General features: G+C 37.7%; 1 protein-coding gene across 14 annotated transcripts in view; it reads right to left on the reverse strand.

Moving 5' to 3' along the window:
• ESRRG (estrogen related receptor gamma) overlaps window positions 1-16,867 on the reverse strand; it is a 387,444-nt gene that overhangs the window by 96,058 nt on the left and 274,519 nt on the right. The window lies entirely within an intron of this gene.

Here is a 16,867-nt window from a genome sequence, read left to right on the forward strand (position 1 = left end):
CTAAGTTTTCAGAGGGGTGCTTAAGGTAATGAGAGTTTGATTGATGAGAGGAAAAATTAGGTAATTAGTCCACTCTCATGCATAGCTCGTTTCAAATTAACGCAACTTTTAATGGTAAAAATACTTGTTTTCCTTTCCAAAGCAAATATAAAAATACTTAGTCAACAAAAATCCCTGCATCGACGAATCGATACTACTTGTTCATACAAGGAATCATCAGAACCAATGCTAAAAAGACAATGCTATTTACTTGTCTAGTAGACTAGGTGTAGGATGTGTGTTCTGTGAAGCAATTTACAGCATCAGAAAAAAATATTAATTTACTCTCCCAAACCACATAAAGTTACTACGTTATGGTTGGTTTCAACTATGAATATAGCTGGGAAAGTATTAAAAAAGGGCCTTTCACCATAAAAACTAAAAGTAAATTGAAATATTAAGCCCAGAGTTTTTCAAATAATTGTGGGATTTTTAAAATACTTCTCATCTGTTTCTAGGTTTGATTTTTTTTTTCTTTAACATGATAGACAGCTCCAATAGTTAGTTATAACTAGATGAGATAAGACTAACTCCAGATTGATTTGCTTTTCAGGATTTTATTGTAATAGTATGCAGCTATATAGCACTTTCTATCAAAGAATCTTGAAGTGTTCCATAAATATTAATTCAATAAGCCTCACAACATGCTGGTGAGATAGCTCCATATTATTTTATCTACTATATTTTTGCTGGAGGCACATACAGTAGAAGCGACTTGTTCTGGAATAGAAATTGGTCCTGATTCCAATCCTCTGATTTAACGACTAGAATTACTCTCTCCATGAAAACCTGGCTAAGCCCAGATCAACAGCAGCTTTGTCACTGACTTTAACGGAGCCTTGATTTCATAAAAAGACAAAAAAATTGTCCATAAGAATTTGCAACTGAACACTACTTTTTAGGTTTAACATCCTGCATTAGTTGATGTATCTTCAGTAAGTTTCCTCCTAGAAACAGAAGACTGACTTCACCAGAGAACCAGGAAATGTTTTAAACATTTTAAGTATTCATACTGCTGATGTGATGCAATAGCTATGGCAATATTACAATATAGTCCTCTGCTCTGTAGGGCTGTAATTCATGAGAGTCACAGTTCTGACTTGGCAAATAGGACTGCAGACTTAATTTTCAAAAGTGACTTCCATTTTTACATTTACAATTTTGCAATCATCGAAGTTGTGAGAACAGTGATATGCATTAAGGTAAATTGATTGTGCTTTGAAATCAAGTAATCAAATGAGCACCAATTAAGCCTGCAAATGTTTAAGCCACAGAACTTCAAATAAAATTATTTTTCCTTGAAGAGCTCTCTGCAAAATACACTTGGCCAAGTTGTATCTTCTTTACAGATCAGCCTCACACCAAATTTAGTTAATATATTAAAGATTCAGATTGCATGAAAAATTAATTTAATACCTGACGGGTCTACATGTGGTCTTTTTCTATTTCAATACCGCAGTTTATACTTAAAAACCAATCTAACAAAAGGATATTTACCTTCTACGTACTACAATGCCTAGCTTCTTCCATCTGACCAACCAAACAGAGCTGGAACCTGCAAAGAGATCCAGGTTCCATGTGCAGAGCATCGGGGAACTTGGGCATCTCAGGGCAAAATATAAATAAGCCAACACACACACACTGCTGCCACCTGCATCTAGTTTGTACGGTCAATTTATAAGTGACTTCCAGGCTTCCTGGAAACGCCTTGCTCCATTCAGGATTCATAGTCACCTATTCCTGCAGGAGGGTAGGTCACCATGCCTTTTCTCCAGCAAACTGGCTTTCTTCACTTAGAAAATACAGTAGCATCAGTTCCTTTGGGTTTAGAGCACTTAAACAGATTTAATGCCCTCCTCTCTCTGAAGGAATGAGAAGGGATCACAGCTCCTGGGAAAATGCTCATTGTCTAATATGGCAAAGCTGTTGGACAAAACAAAGAAATCATCCTGGATGCAGAAACCGCCTCTCTCCCTTCCCACATCCCAGTGGCCTGCCTTGAGTTGCTGAGGCACCGCAGTGGGATCATCAGTACATTAGAGAAGCAGGCAAAGTGGACAAACCGTATTTTGTATGGGCCTGTTGAGGCGTGAAGGTGTGCTCTGAGAACACCCGCTAGACCAAGCTCTCAGAGGACTCAGAGAAACATCTTTGGTTCTAGAGTTAAACAGATGATAACTAGTAAGCTGTTAAAAGACCTGTCAAAAACCAGGTATTTCTGTGTTTGCACAGAAGTATGCCACTGCAGATGGCTACAGAAATTTTAAGGGCGTTACAGAAACTCCAGTGGCACAAACTCCAACACATGAGCATATCAGGAAATTCCATGGTTAGAAGATGAGTAGGATTTCCCAGGACTACCACTTGGATTCAAAGCAGACAAATTCCACCTAACTCCCCACTTTACGTAAATTGGTAAGTATCTTGGTGGAATCTAGCATAATTTCAAATTGGACTATTATATATGCAAAATTCCCTGCCAATCCTGATTATATAAGCAAAACTCCCTTAATCTCAGGTTATCATTTAACATTCCACATTAATATTAAAACAAACAAACAAAAATTGTTATATTACCAATAAAAAAAAAAGTTCAAGATTGTTTGACTACTCAACCTGAACCTACAAATACCTGCTACTGCAGAAAATGTTTGGTGTTTTACTAATTCCAGTGAAACTACCAGGAAAATCCCACAATAAGTGTTGGCAGTACTGCATCCTGTAATTGTAAACTCCTGAGGCACAAGCCTGTGTATAAAACTATTGGACATCTAAGGTGCTATAAAAATAATAATGCATTCAGCTTCATGCAATTTTCAGCTAAAAATCAGTCAATCCCTCTTCCCTGCCCTACCTCCTCCACACAGTTAACACAGAAATTTTGTTCTGTTAGGGTAATATATATTTTTAATGCAAAATTTCAACAGGAACTATTTTTCATGGTCTACTAATAAACCCCTGAAAACAGGGATTTATAATGGAAACAGTGACGGACCCTTAACTACAGTGTGTGCAACTATAATAAAAAGAATTAATGTAGTCAATTTGTACTACTGTTCCCAGAACAAAAAAAACCTCTATTTCAACTGCAATCCTTTCAACAGCTGATTGGCAAGCCTGTCCATTTCTAGTCTGCAGTGTTGTCAGTTGTCTTCAACATGATAATGAGCCTGTCACCATATTCAAATAGCCCTGTGACAGCATGTTTTGTGAGCATGACGTCCACTGCAAAGGGTCTGTCAAAAAGCACCTTTCAGAAAATGAAAAGAGAATGCTTTCCTGATGATAAGTCTAATTTCTTCACAGCTGAAAGAGTGAGATTTTTCATCTGATTTTGTCAGTGTTATGTTGCATTTGTGTCTTCAGATAATCTTGCGTTTTGATGCATAAAATTTTACAGTTATCTGTAAAGACAAAGTGAGAAATAATAATCTTTTTTGAGTTCACTAGAGACTTTGCATAAAACTGCAGCACTGTTGGCTTTCCACCAAATTAAAACTGGACAGGGGAGGGAATAGCATGGGAGGTTAGCTTGTTACCAGAAGCGAATAAGGCTCACAGTAAAGATCTCAAAGTCTACACACTTCGTTTGTTCGGGTCTTCGCTCTCTCCCAAACAGGCTATTAAAAAGTCTCCCTTGCTCTGTGTGGTCCTAGTTAAGTATGACCAGGTTGCACGAAATTCTCTGGCTTTTAGACCGAGTGGGGAGAACACAGCTACGGGCAGAGCTCTCAGGGACTGTCGTACACTGCAGCTCTACGTATTCCACATTCAGGTGCCACCAGTGGGACAGGTCGGCTGAGGAAATTTTCACCCAGAGGAAAATTTAAAATATTTTGGCAACAGAGGTTCCTTCATCTTTAGGATTCTTTTCATCAGCAGCTGATTGAGGAATCCACATATAAAGGGAAGTGTTATAAAAAGAAATATAAAACCCAAGACCAACAAGCAATAAAGCTTTCTCTCAGTCATTGGATGAGAAAGGGGTGGCAACAGCTGGACTTTGAAGTCCCAGGCTGAATGACACATTAACCTCAGAGCAGAAGCTCCACTTCTAGCAGCGCCTCTAACGCCACATGTGATCTTTACCAAGCAACTTTTATTTTCTTTGCCTTAGGTTAACTACCGTAAAATGGGGATAGTAGCGCCTACATCACAGGAATCCTCTAAAACTTAAAATATTATCTGAATAAATTGTTGACAAGCTTAGGACGCATTCACTACATAAAAATCCTGTTGCACAAGCCCAATGTTTTTCCGAGTTATTAAACAAGATCGATTACTTAAATATTTGTGAAAAACAGTGAACCTGTAGTGTTAACATGTCAAACGTGGACTTCTGTGCTAACTACTGACTAGTATTAAAACTAAGTATTTTAGTACTGGTACTACCTAGTGTTTTTTTGGCAAGTAAGAACATGAGGTTGACCATCATATGAGGTTACAGTCTAAAGGCTGTATCTGCAAGAATCTGGTAGACTTTGTTTGAGGTTAGGGACAGACAGATACTATAGGTGTGAAGGTGCAACTTACCTTCATCACCTTCACCTTTCAAAGGACCTGCACTGCTTTTGTCTTAAAATCTCCAATTTCTTCTCCTGTTTGCACATATGAACAAATACAATACTCATTTATTCTGCATATAATTCATGATTAAAATTATGAGTGAATAAGGAATTTGATTAATTCATGTCTAACAAGCTAAAACAAGACAATTTTACTGACAGTCAAATTTTTTTTGTTAGTGAGAGAACTTTATACAGAGGAACTATATTTTAAATTTGGGTTATACAACATGGTATTCCACACTTGATGGAGTAATCCAATATACCTGTAACTGAATAAATTGAAAAGGCAGGATTTTTAAACAGTTAAGTGAAGGCATCTAAGCATTACACGGCTTTCGACAGCACAAATGGACAATCAACATTAAACATGACTGATTATTAAATTCTTCATTTCTCAGCTGGAGAGAAGTATTACAAGGCCAAGAAACAGAACTGCGGACAGCTGGCTTTGTGCAGTATCAGTCCTCTGCCTCAGTTTTCAAGCCATTCATTTATTTGGGAGAGGGGAAAAAAAAAAATAAAGCAACAACCCTGAACTAGGCCATACAAATGTACAAAGCAAGCTTGGGTCTCTAGGACTTCCATTGTTTCAGGGAGTCGTCACCACCCTGAACCCTCATTAAAGCTGAAGAGATGCCGGAAGGGCATTAAAATGAATGCAAACCATTTGCCACAATCTTCTTCTCACACCATCTCCAAATGAAGGCAGGCATTGCATAATCCAGGCAGCTAGAGCTCCTGACAGGTGGATGATTTATGCTCATAGTCGGAAGAATCGGAGAGCCTGCAGAGGACACAGCGTGAGCAAGGTGGTGGCGAGACAGATGCTCTCAGTGGGCTTGCAGAGGCTGGCAGGCTCCAGCTAGCTCAGGTGCAACCTGAACACTTTAGTACTGAACTCATATTGCCTAGATTCCAGCACAGCAAGATACCATTTACAATATTATGTACAGTAGATATACTATCAAACCTATCTGTGTGCTATTTATCTCTCTCTATTTGTGTATATACGCACACAATATATATTGTTTTCTGTTCGCAGTTCAACTTACTGTGCTTACGATCATTTTGCATGTGCATATTCTCCATCAAAAAAACAAGGGCAGATCAGGACAAATTCTGCATTGTTACAGCCACGTAGCGTAAGTGAAACCACCAGAGTTGAACAGATGTAAGTGGGGGAATAATTTGGCTCTAGCTTTTAGAGAATAGGGATATATCTGGGATACTGAAAATCAGTGTTTTAAGAATGTTTGAAAGCTAGGAAAGAAAACTACTGGAGGAAAGATGAAAATATACAGAGGTCTAAATATATTGCAGTATTCTAGTCTATTGGGGTATTCTATTATTTGTCTGCAAAGCACAAGAAATGTCACAATCACATTGTTCTGCAGAAAATGCATAATATTAGCAAAATATAATGAAAATGACACTTGTGTCATCTGCTTTTTTAATCTTTCAATGGAATGAGTTCTTCTGTGTTACTCAGGGGTATCTAAAACTCCCATTCAAAATTGTAACATCGTTTCCAACCACGTAATTCAGCTTGCTATTCAAAAAGGAAGTATGTGTAATAGATGTGGAGGCTTGAACTTTCCTTCCTGTTCCACAAGCAAGATACTGGTCCATTAAAAAAAAAAAAAGAAATCAAACACACACAAATAATATTTTGTACCTGTTTGTATCACACAACTATATACGTTCATTCATTCTTTAATATAAAAGGTGAAGCCAGAACAAAATTGTCCTACCTTAGGCATATCAACAAAACAAACAATTCACCTGCCTCATATCAGACCTGCCATATTTTCCAATCAAACCTGTCACTTAATCAAACATGTGGTTTTCAGGGGCAACCAAAGAGTTAAAGCATTCAAATGTGCACACTGCAGGTTATCTGGGTTGAATCTGGGACTTTGCTGACTCTCAACTCCTTTCCACTTTAACAGATGGGGTCAAAGGTGGAACTGCAGATGAGAATTAAAGACACATACATCCCTTTAATCAGATAACACATTCAAAGACTTGCAAATTCCCAAGAAGCCACTTTAGAGGCACGTGTCATGGGCTATTCCATAAAGGGGGAGGGAATTGCAGAGAGGAGGGAAAGAGGACTTATTTCAGCTAACCAGCATTAAAAAAAGGCAGGAAATTAGAGGAAACAAATGGGAACAAAATGGAATGGATGGCTGGCATTCAGAATGCTTTCTGATTGCACGCATCTCCCTAGAGAGGAACTCCAACATTTGAAGCCTTCACACTCTGCATCCAAATGCTTTTTCTAACTTCATTAAGCAGCCGTGTTTAAGAATACTTCATAACAAGTATTTTAATTAGAGACGAGCTGAAGTATCTTGTCAGTATGGATATCTCCAGCAATACCAGGATGCCCAGGAGGAAATACAGTCATTCAGCCTGACTAGTACGCACAAAATATTGCGGGTCAAGTAACGAGAACCTCAAGAAATTAATGATTCTCTCTCCCACTTGACCAGAATAACATTGCTTGAAGGATATGTGCTTGCAGCAACTATTTTCTCATCAGCATTCTTCTGATCCAATTGTGGTATGAAAAGGAAAAAGAATAGAAAATCATGAAAATGGGAGAAGACAAAAAGAGAAGAAAGAAGAATCTTATGCCATCTTAGCTAGTCTGTGGCTTTGTTCTCTGATTACTGCATTCCTTTGCATCTCACACAACACCAAGCAATGAGGCATGTGACATGCCCTGTCACATGAAAAGCATCAGCAAAGACTACACCTGTACACACCAGCCTCAAAGGTGTTCCAACTTCCCTTTTGGTCTGGAATACAGTCAGAGATTTGTATTTTGGGGTGATGCTCTTCAGGGCTGTTGAAAAGGAAGAGCCTGTTCAGCCTCTTTATAATAAGGGAATTACACCTAGAGCATAAATATAGGAGTAGTTACATTCATACAGTCCTAAAATTATATTCGGCTGTTTGGCAGCAACCGCGAGGCTGATGTGGCCCTAGGTGAAAATGAGTTTGACACCCCTGACTTAGAGTTCCCCTTCTCAGCCTGATCCTTCACCTGAGGTACAAACTAGCAGAAACTTTTCTAGTATATCTTCAAGCGAGAATTCACAAAAGAATGACATTTAAACAGGTATTTTAAATCAGCGTTTTACTTTTTAAGGTAAACATTCATTTTCCTGTTTCCTTAACTAGCACTCTCATCTGTCTTGAAATTGGAAGCTTAAGAGCTGTCATTAAATTTTGACAGGGAAACCAGGAACTGGCTTGCAAACTTAAAAATCAGTTCAGAGCAAGACCTCCCCTAGCAATCATGGGCAGGTATCCTCAGCTTGGATCCATAGTATATTTATGCCATGTCTTAAGTCATATTAACTGATCCCACAAACTATATCCAGAAATGTAATAGTTCTAGTGACTTATGACAAATATGTTCCCCTTCTCATATTTCAGCGGATAATCCCAAGACTGGTCACACAAGGAAATCTAAGGTGCCTGTTTCTTAAGCTTTCATTGAATTACAGAAAATACAAAAATGAGATGGAATTCAGAAAATGGAGACACTGGACACCATTGTAAACCCAGTCTGTCAGCCTGTCATGAAAAGCAACATGGTCGTACAACTGTTTAATACATGATATAAGACAGATCTGTTGATTGATTCAGACCAGAACGGAAGACATGACCCACCTGGAAAGCCCTTCTTCAGCCAGTCACTCACAGGACTGAAGAGGAGTATCAGAAAGAGACAAAGGGCAATGGTCATGCACAACATAATTTTGATATGGCTGACTAAAAATGACAAGAACAGCCCTGCTGTATGTACTCTCTCTTGGCTAGAAAAAAGAAAGGAAGAGACAAAAAGACAAGGATGGTGGTCTTGTATTATTTGTTGATTCCTAGGGCCTGCATGTGCTCAACATGCTGCAAGCTGCCAACATTCTCTCCTGCTAGTCAAGCAGTTTTGCAACAAAACACTTGCAGCACAGCAACAATTCTGCCATTGAGAACACAGACTGGAGTTAAGCTGATTACAGAACAGTATCATGCAGACTTTCTATCAGAAAGTATTTTAATTTTTCTAAATTAACTATTTTAAATTATTAACTGTTTTAACATGGACTGCAATGAGATCCTTTGCAAGCAAGTTGTACCAGTGTTGATTTTGGATTTCCTACACTAAAAACTGTAAATCAAATTGACATCTGATCTTATACCTGATGATCCTGAGAATGGAAACCAGATGCTTAAGAAGAGAAAAACAAATAAACATATCAACTTTGTTAGAACAATAAAGAGCAAACAGGAAAATATCAATATTATTCAGTAAGTGAATAAATTTAATGTAGCTTGTGTTTGACTTTCTCCAGAATCATTAATCTAATGAAAGACTATTGAGGCTTAAAATAAAGCTATGTTTTTCATTTATAAAGATTAATAGCTATATTAAGTCCCTATTATGAAGGAAAAAGACTCCCCCCATAGTTTCCCTTTTCTGTCATATAAATACACACAGAAAGTAAAAAAGAAAATGAAGGAAAAAAAAATAAGAAGGCTGGTTAGATGAGACCTATTACAAGAATAATTAGTAAGCATGACAAAATTTGACAGAATGACAATGCACTGCTGAAGACGGCATTTCAGATTTCAGGCTGTTGACTTTTAACCACAAAAGCCACTGCAATGAAATAATATTCTAGCCTCACATAGTGACTCAGTGAGTAGAAGTGACAAAGACTCACCACTGGTAACAACACTTCCGGCTTAAAGACAGACAACGAGTGACCAGACAGAAGACTGCAGCTTAGCTACATTAACATCCCAATAAACAATGTTACATTGAACTTTTTTTTTTTTTGCAGGACAGCAGAGAGCTGTAGAAGTGTGAAGTATTTGAGGGATAACACTATAGGTGGTCAGAGGTAACAACTGCAAATTGTAATTTTAGCGCTTCTCAACGCATTCATTGCTTTGGCTGAGTGAAGAGGCCAAGAGAGCTCATCAACCTCCAAGCTTTTTGGTGCCGATCCATCCCAAGCAGCAGAAGTCTGCCTGTACATCTGCCGCATGGGTTGCATTTAGCAGCACCTACATCACTTCAGCACTTGACCCCAAATAATCCTACCATACCTCCTGGCTTTTCTACTAAGAATTTACAGAGTGAAAGTCTTATTGAGGAGATGCAAGTGCTGTCCAAGTAACGCCTAAGTAAAACACCAAAAGGGGTAGGCTCCAAAGTGGCATTTTAGAGATACGCATATGCATCACTGCTAAACACACCTTCTACCTGAGATGCTAAGCCTGTTCCTCTCAAGCAGGGGATGACACCCTTTACAAAATGACCCCTATATAATATAGCAGGACCCACGTACAAGAATTCAAGCACTCTGCAATAAATGGCAGTGCCATATCGATGTATGTGTTTATGGGTGGCAGAGACCAAGAATGAAAGGCAGCTATTTGTCTGGGAGCTCATGGGAAAAGATGCCAAAATCATACACAGTCCTACATACTTCAGACTGTCTCTACCTTCTCCTATCACTTATATTGCTGTCACTGTACATTCAGCGTATAAACAAATGTTCACAGGGGCTAAATCCACAGAATATCTGTTTTGAAAAATGGGAAAATATTAGAAAATTAGAAAAACACTGCTTCCTTATTTTAGGATCAAAAGAAGAAATGTGACAAATGAGGATGTTCAGTTAACAACCTCAGATTGTACTAATATTTTCTCATCATAAAGAGATTAATTTTTCATGGTATTCCAAGTTAAATAGACTTGTGAATCTGCAGAACGTAGTCCTTCTAATTCTGAGGAAGTAATATAAAAGCTATGTGCACTAAGAAAAATATCGTAGATTTTAATCTCATTCAAAATCTTTCAAACTCACTATTTTTAATAACTACGGAGTAACTGTAGGCTGAATGCATTCTTTGCTGATGCTTGTCTGACCCTGCAAACAACTGCAGTCACTGTGATTCTCACCAGTGATGAGTGTGGGAGCAGAATCAACCCTACCAATCCTAAGGAAGCTGCAGACGAGTGGGCCGGCAAACAGCTTTGACCCCAGATCTGCAGAGGCTGATGTCAAAAAAGTACATTCACAAATCTGTGAAAAGCCAAGAAATGTAAATAGTTCTCAAACACAGACGTATAAACAATACTGCTCTCAACATTCACTTCATACCGCCCTCTTTTATGAAAGTGGAGTATTTTTATAAAGGGACAACTGCAAAACAAAACTGCAAAAGAAAATTGTATTGAGAAAGAAATAAATTTTGTTTCAAGACAGAGTCCAGTGAATTGCTGGGACTTCTCCGTTTCATTCCCAGTGAGATTATGGAGACCAAAAATGCTCAGATGCAGAACATAAACCAGACTGGCACAACACTGCAACACAAGCACCGTGAGAACCTCTCAGGAGGCCGACAGCTGCTCTTTGCTGTAAGTACTGTCATGTGATTCCTAAATCCAGAAAGAATATCTGCACCTCCGATATTTGCTTTTTCTTGAGTATTTTTTAACGGATAAATAGAAATGCTAGTTGCTTGAGCTGACTATAAACACTAACCTGCAGCTGAATAGTTTGTCCTTCCCCATCAGTTACAGAGGGTGGATAGTCATGAGCTGCGGTTTAGGGCAGACAAATTGGGCTGTCAGTTCTAATGTGTGAACTGGACTATCAGGCCACATTTTGGTTAGAAGGAAAGAGGTCTACTTATGAACACCAACAACTCTTAGAGATTAGTTTCTATTGTTTCCAAGGAGATTTAACAGGTCCCAGTATATATTAAACTAAGCACAGTTTGAATGAAAGAGCAAGGAGGAAGAGTGAAAGAAAATGGGGGAAGGAGGAAATAACAGGGATGGGAATGGAGAAATTAAAGGTGGGAAGAAAAGGGGGAAAGGAGCGGAAGGGGAAAATGGGGGAAGGGGAAAAAGAAGAGGAAGAGAGACACTTCCAAAAAATATCTGCATTAGAAACAAAACTCCCTAATACACTGAAACTTAGAAAAGGATTGATGTTCAGAATAGACTTCAACAGAAGACACACTGTGTTATTTCTTGATGTTGTAACACAGGAGCCTTGTTGAATATCCTGCATTAATGAAGGAGCTCCTTAAGTGTAATATTACAATAGAGAGCATAGAACTATCGCTGAGGTCAATGCTGCTCTATTAACTGTCATCCCGTGCAGAAATATTTTCTTTGAATACCATTAATGCTGTCTCCTTCCCTTTGTTCTAATTTCTGAAGGCAGTAGAAACTAAAACTTCCTCCACAATAATTTCTGCTTTCTTCTTGGCAAACTAATGGTATTAGACTTGCGAGAGAAATTTACCTTGGCAATGTCTTACGCACAGGTCTTTTCAAAGGGGATGTTGTTAGGAGGAATCCTATTAAGCAGGCATTTTCACTAGCCTCAAAACACAGGTGATAACACATTTTTAGTTATAAAGAGGATTGCTTAGGTTTATTTATTATTTTGAGAGAGAATCCATTAATCTGCTCCTGTGTGTATCATGCATCTCTTTACATAAGAGTAAACTCAAGCTGCCTATTCTCCTTGCTGTATCGGATTCATTTTCATAGATTGTCAAAACCAGAAAGGATCAATATGATAATTTAATCCGATCTGCTGCTTAACACAAGACAAAGATGTTCATACGGTAATCTGGGCAAAATACACTCAGTAATTTTTGCTTTAAAATACACATACCTCTCTAAAAAATGTATTTTTGTATTTGAATTCATGAAATCTTTCAAAGTGTGAAGCAAAAAACACTTTAGAGAAACCCAATTTCAGCTTGTTAAGAAAAAGTTTAACTAATGTGTAATAATCTTCTGGTTACACTGTTGTGACACTCTGAAATGCTAAATGCTGGAGTCACTTTGAGGGACTGTATAAAACCTTTTTAAAAATAAAAACCCAAGCCAACTAACGAATGAGAAGTGTTAAGGGCTACTTGGTGAGGAGCCTAAGAGCAACATGATAACTGCACTAATATGATGGGAAGAGTTACACAAGTCAGCATTGCCAGATGTTGAGCTTGAAGAGTTTTGATTCATTTTTAGAGTCTGAATGACTGCTAACATACTAGCAACAGTAAAAATTCACAGACACGAATAGGTATATTGCTGATTTCCCCATAGCATAGATTGCTAAACCTGTCAAATGAACAGCAATCTAATGTAGCTCCACCAACTTCCATTAATACTAGGGTGAGGATCTGGCCTCCTATTTTTAATAGCTGGACTAGTTAAGCTGAAATTCTGTCATACTGCCTATTCGAACTGGGTACAAAGTGCCTGATGATAACTTGTAAAGGCCATCCATTCGTAAGGAAAATACAAACATGTGAAGCAACGCACATTTTCAGCCACTTCATTATGGTATAATTTACTTTGCAAATAAACTTAAATTTGTTTTCTTATGTATCACCTGCTTATGAACTACACTTTCTGAAATAACAAGCAACGCTGATCAAACACTTGCAAGCAACACATCAAAAATTCTGTAAACATTGAGGTAGTAGAGATGAGAGATGTATGGGAGATATTTTGGTGTCAACAGGCCTGTAAGAAGTATGAACTAGCTCTGCTCAGAAATGTAAGAGCTAAGACAGGATACAATATTTCAGGTAGTCTAAAAGCTGCATTAGTGCCACTCAGGAAGTTCTCCTCTGAACTGTAAATTTGAACCCTGCGACAATATAGGGACAGACAAAACTGAGCCTATGACTTTGACTCCACGGAGAAAACTGAAGCATATGGAATAGCATCTTGAAAAAACAGTTATTGAACACTGCATCTGAAAGAAAAAGTGATTTTATTTTGGAATAATTACTCTAGTGGAATTATTTCACATGGGCAGCTATTCTGAGCAAGATCTGTGGTATAATAAACTTGGAATAATATCTCCTATCACAGACACATGCTAGTAAGTAGTCCCACAGATAGTATTAAAAGGCACATAGTATTAACAGTATACTAAAAGCAGAATTCAAACAGATCAACTAGCAATAGGGGGAAAAAAAAAGTGTCAAATATCTACCCATGATTTCTCATATCAAATTATGTGGTTTACATCCAATTTTCCTTCTCAGAAAAGCAAAAAATCAACCCCTTTTTTCTCCCTCCAAACAGCTGTATAAAAAAGAAAATAGCTAAACCACGCAATCTTGAATATGGATTTAAGTCTACCACCTGAAGTAAACTACTGGCCAGCTTCCAAGGTGTTTGAAAGGCCAAACTTAAAAGACTGATTATAAACCAACAGAACTGAAAACTAGAGAGTGTCTTAAAGCATTCATTTTTAAAAGAACTGTTGTTTCCTCCCACCCCTATTTAGCAATTGCAATATTATTTAAATAAATCACTAAGGATACCTTTGAAAAGTTTCTCCCTAGACTACACAAGAATCTTTGGTACATCTGTTCTTGTGAATCTGAGAGAATCCACAAAACATAAGCACAGTCAAACTGTATTTCAGAAGAACCAACTGTGAACCTTGAAAATCTACTTTTTCATAATACTGACACACAAAATTAAAAATTAAAAAAAAGTAAAATTTCTTCTTGTGCTGCTAATAACCATTACCTAGGAAAGTAAATGAAAATATGACACCCACATATTTGTCATGTGCTTAAAAGCTCATCGGCATCTGTCGAATGCTTCAGTACGAAGCATAACACAAACTCAAAAAACCTCCATACACCGACACTTATGTTTTCAAGTAACGGTCCATTGACTAAATCGAAATGAAGCGTTCCTCTGGATCTGTAGTAACTTTCTTGTGCTACTCAACAGAAGATGCAGACAGGAGCCAAGACTTCATTCCCATGCCAGCTCAGCCCAGTATGACATTGCTTTACCCTTCCTTCTCGAGCTTCTGGCCCACAGCTTCTAAATAGTTCAGAATCTTGATCTCTGTGTTGCTGGCTACGTCCTGTCGACATCCTTGAAAATAAGTGCAAAAATTCCCCATTCCATCCTGTATTACGTGTGACCAGAAATCTGATTCCTTCCCAAGGTTTGACCCAAGACACAGCCCCAAGCTTCTAACACTAGGTCTCTCACAGGAACACTGGATGATGGATGAAAATCACCGTTATCTTCCCACAATAAATGATTTAGCATGTAGCTGTTGTAAGAGAAGCCACTCTATATATTTGCTGTAAGTGGTTTTCAGACCTTCCCCTAAAAGATAAAATAAAACTCATGATCTTCTTCCAGGCACTGTGATTTCTATAATGAATTTTATATGACAATTCACAAAATGACAATGTAATGAGGTCCTTCCAAATGTGAAGGGAAGTGCAATGTCTGATAATTGTTTCACCTAGGATTACATTTAAAAACTTTGTTAAGGAAAATTTCTAGAAGAAAACTCCCCACTAACAGGATAAGATTTCTGAAGAAGATGCACACTGGCAGATGTGCAGAAGTTCTTGTAAGGAATATGATGCTCCTCTCAAAGCTGCTTAAACTTGATTTTATTTCAGGTCTGCAACTAAATTTTTTTGTAAATAGATTTAGGCTGTCAATTTCCAGGCATGCTGTGCCATCAGCATGTAGAGACTGCTGTGACAAACGTGGAGGCTGTAGCAGCAAATTTTATTATAAACTGGTAATTGAATTGAACAGGTTTACATTTGAATAGATTTACTGCAGCATGATCTCTGACATGCTGCATGGGACTGAAATCCTTGTCTGTATATAAAGAAACATTAAGATACACTGAGCTGAAATAATTCCTGCTGTAAGTCCATACTAATCAATAAATTTACACCACTTTACACATGAAAGTAGTAAGTATATCATCCTTCTTCACATTCTGTAGGTAATGGATGCTGCCAAATCCAAAGCCAAGAACTCATCTCCAGCCCTTCCCATAGGTAAAAACAATAACACCTGTCTCCAAAAATACCTTCCAAAAACAACAAGAGAAAAAAAATCTCTGTATTCCAAGTACAGTTTTAAAAGTGTACTTCAAATCAATATGGTTTTAAAAGTGGCCACTAATGCAGGCAGAAAAACAAAACATCCTTATAAGCTCTTTCAGGTTGTCGGTAAGAAATACCTGAAAAGAAGATAAGTTGTCTCCTAGATGAAAAGGTTCAGTAATTTTAAAAAAGCAGAAATTCTGATGTGTTTTGACAGAAAAACTCGCACTATAAGAGTGAAGAACTATGATATGCCCAGGGGTGGGACTACCAAAGGAACTTTCTTTTCGTAGGAATTTGTTATTTTGTCACTGGAGAACTTTCAGAAAAAGGTATGTACCTTTTAGGAAAGACAATTTATGAAATTCTGACTAAGGAAGCTTGTGGAATTGTTTTGCACCCGTTGAAAATGATCATCCACGGAAAAAAAATCTAATTCACAATGTGCAGCTGAATTGTTTAACTAAATTACCTCGGTTACCAAAATCATGTGCAGAAACATTGTAAATCTGCACACAATTTTGGTAACTGACATAATTACTTATTTGTAGGAGAGTCACTTAATTTCCTCATGCAGTCTCAGAAGCCACACACTAGATTTTTAATTATATATGTTAATGGACATGCAATGGTGCCCTCAAAATTTAAAAGGTATAAATCAATTGACCTGTATGTACTCTTGGTACCACTGTTTTATTTCCAAACAATTGCTCAGTATATCTGTATAGTAGATTACCAGTGATATGAAAGACTTAACTTACTAAAAAATAGGTTAAGCAGCACAGTCCCTTTCAAAAGGTGCCATATTCAGACATTCTTTCTACAGTTTATCTAAACATCACAGTTTAACCTTGAAATAACTGCTTCTAGTGGTTGGTTATATGAGAATTTTGGCAAGGAAGGAACCATCCCATCACCACTGGAAGAGAGGGTCAAATCCTGCCATTCCTACTGAGGCAAAATCCCCACTGAATCTGACAGGAGTTTTGCTCAAGTAAGACTAAGGACAGCAGGATTTGGCTCACAGGATCGTAGCATCTGCCAAAGCAGTTGCACAGAACAAGGTTTATTCTTAGTAAGTATAATCCAATAAGAATATGTCTGTAGGTGCGTGATAGGCCTAATTTGTCCATCATCTCTCCACCAGTCTATGTTGTTCTTGGGTTTTACCCTTACGGCTGTATACCTAAAGCCGTTTTAAATTACCATCAAAAGATTTGCAAAAATCAGCCATCTATTAAAGCTGACTTTTTAAGCACTGACAAAACAAAATGCTATGGGATTACTTTAAAGTGATCACTTAACACAAAATACTC

This window comes from Caloenas nicobarica, chromosome 3 (genome assembly GCF_036013445.1).
Source record: "Caloenas nicobarica isolate bCalNic1 chromosome 3, bCalNic1.hap1, whole genome shotgun sequence".
NCBI classification, from domain to species: Eukaryota; Metazoa; Chordata; class Aves; order Columbiformes; family Columbidae; genus Caloenas; species Caloenas nicobarica.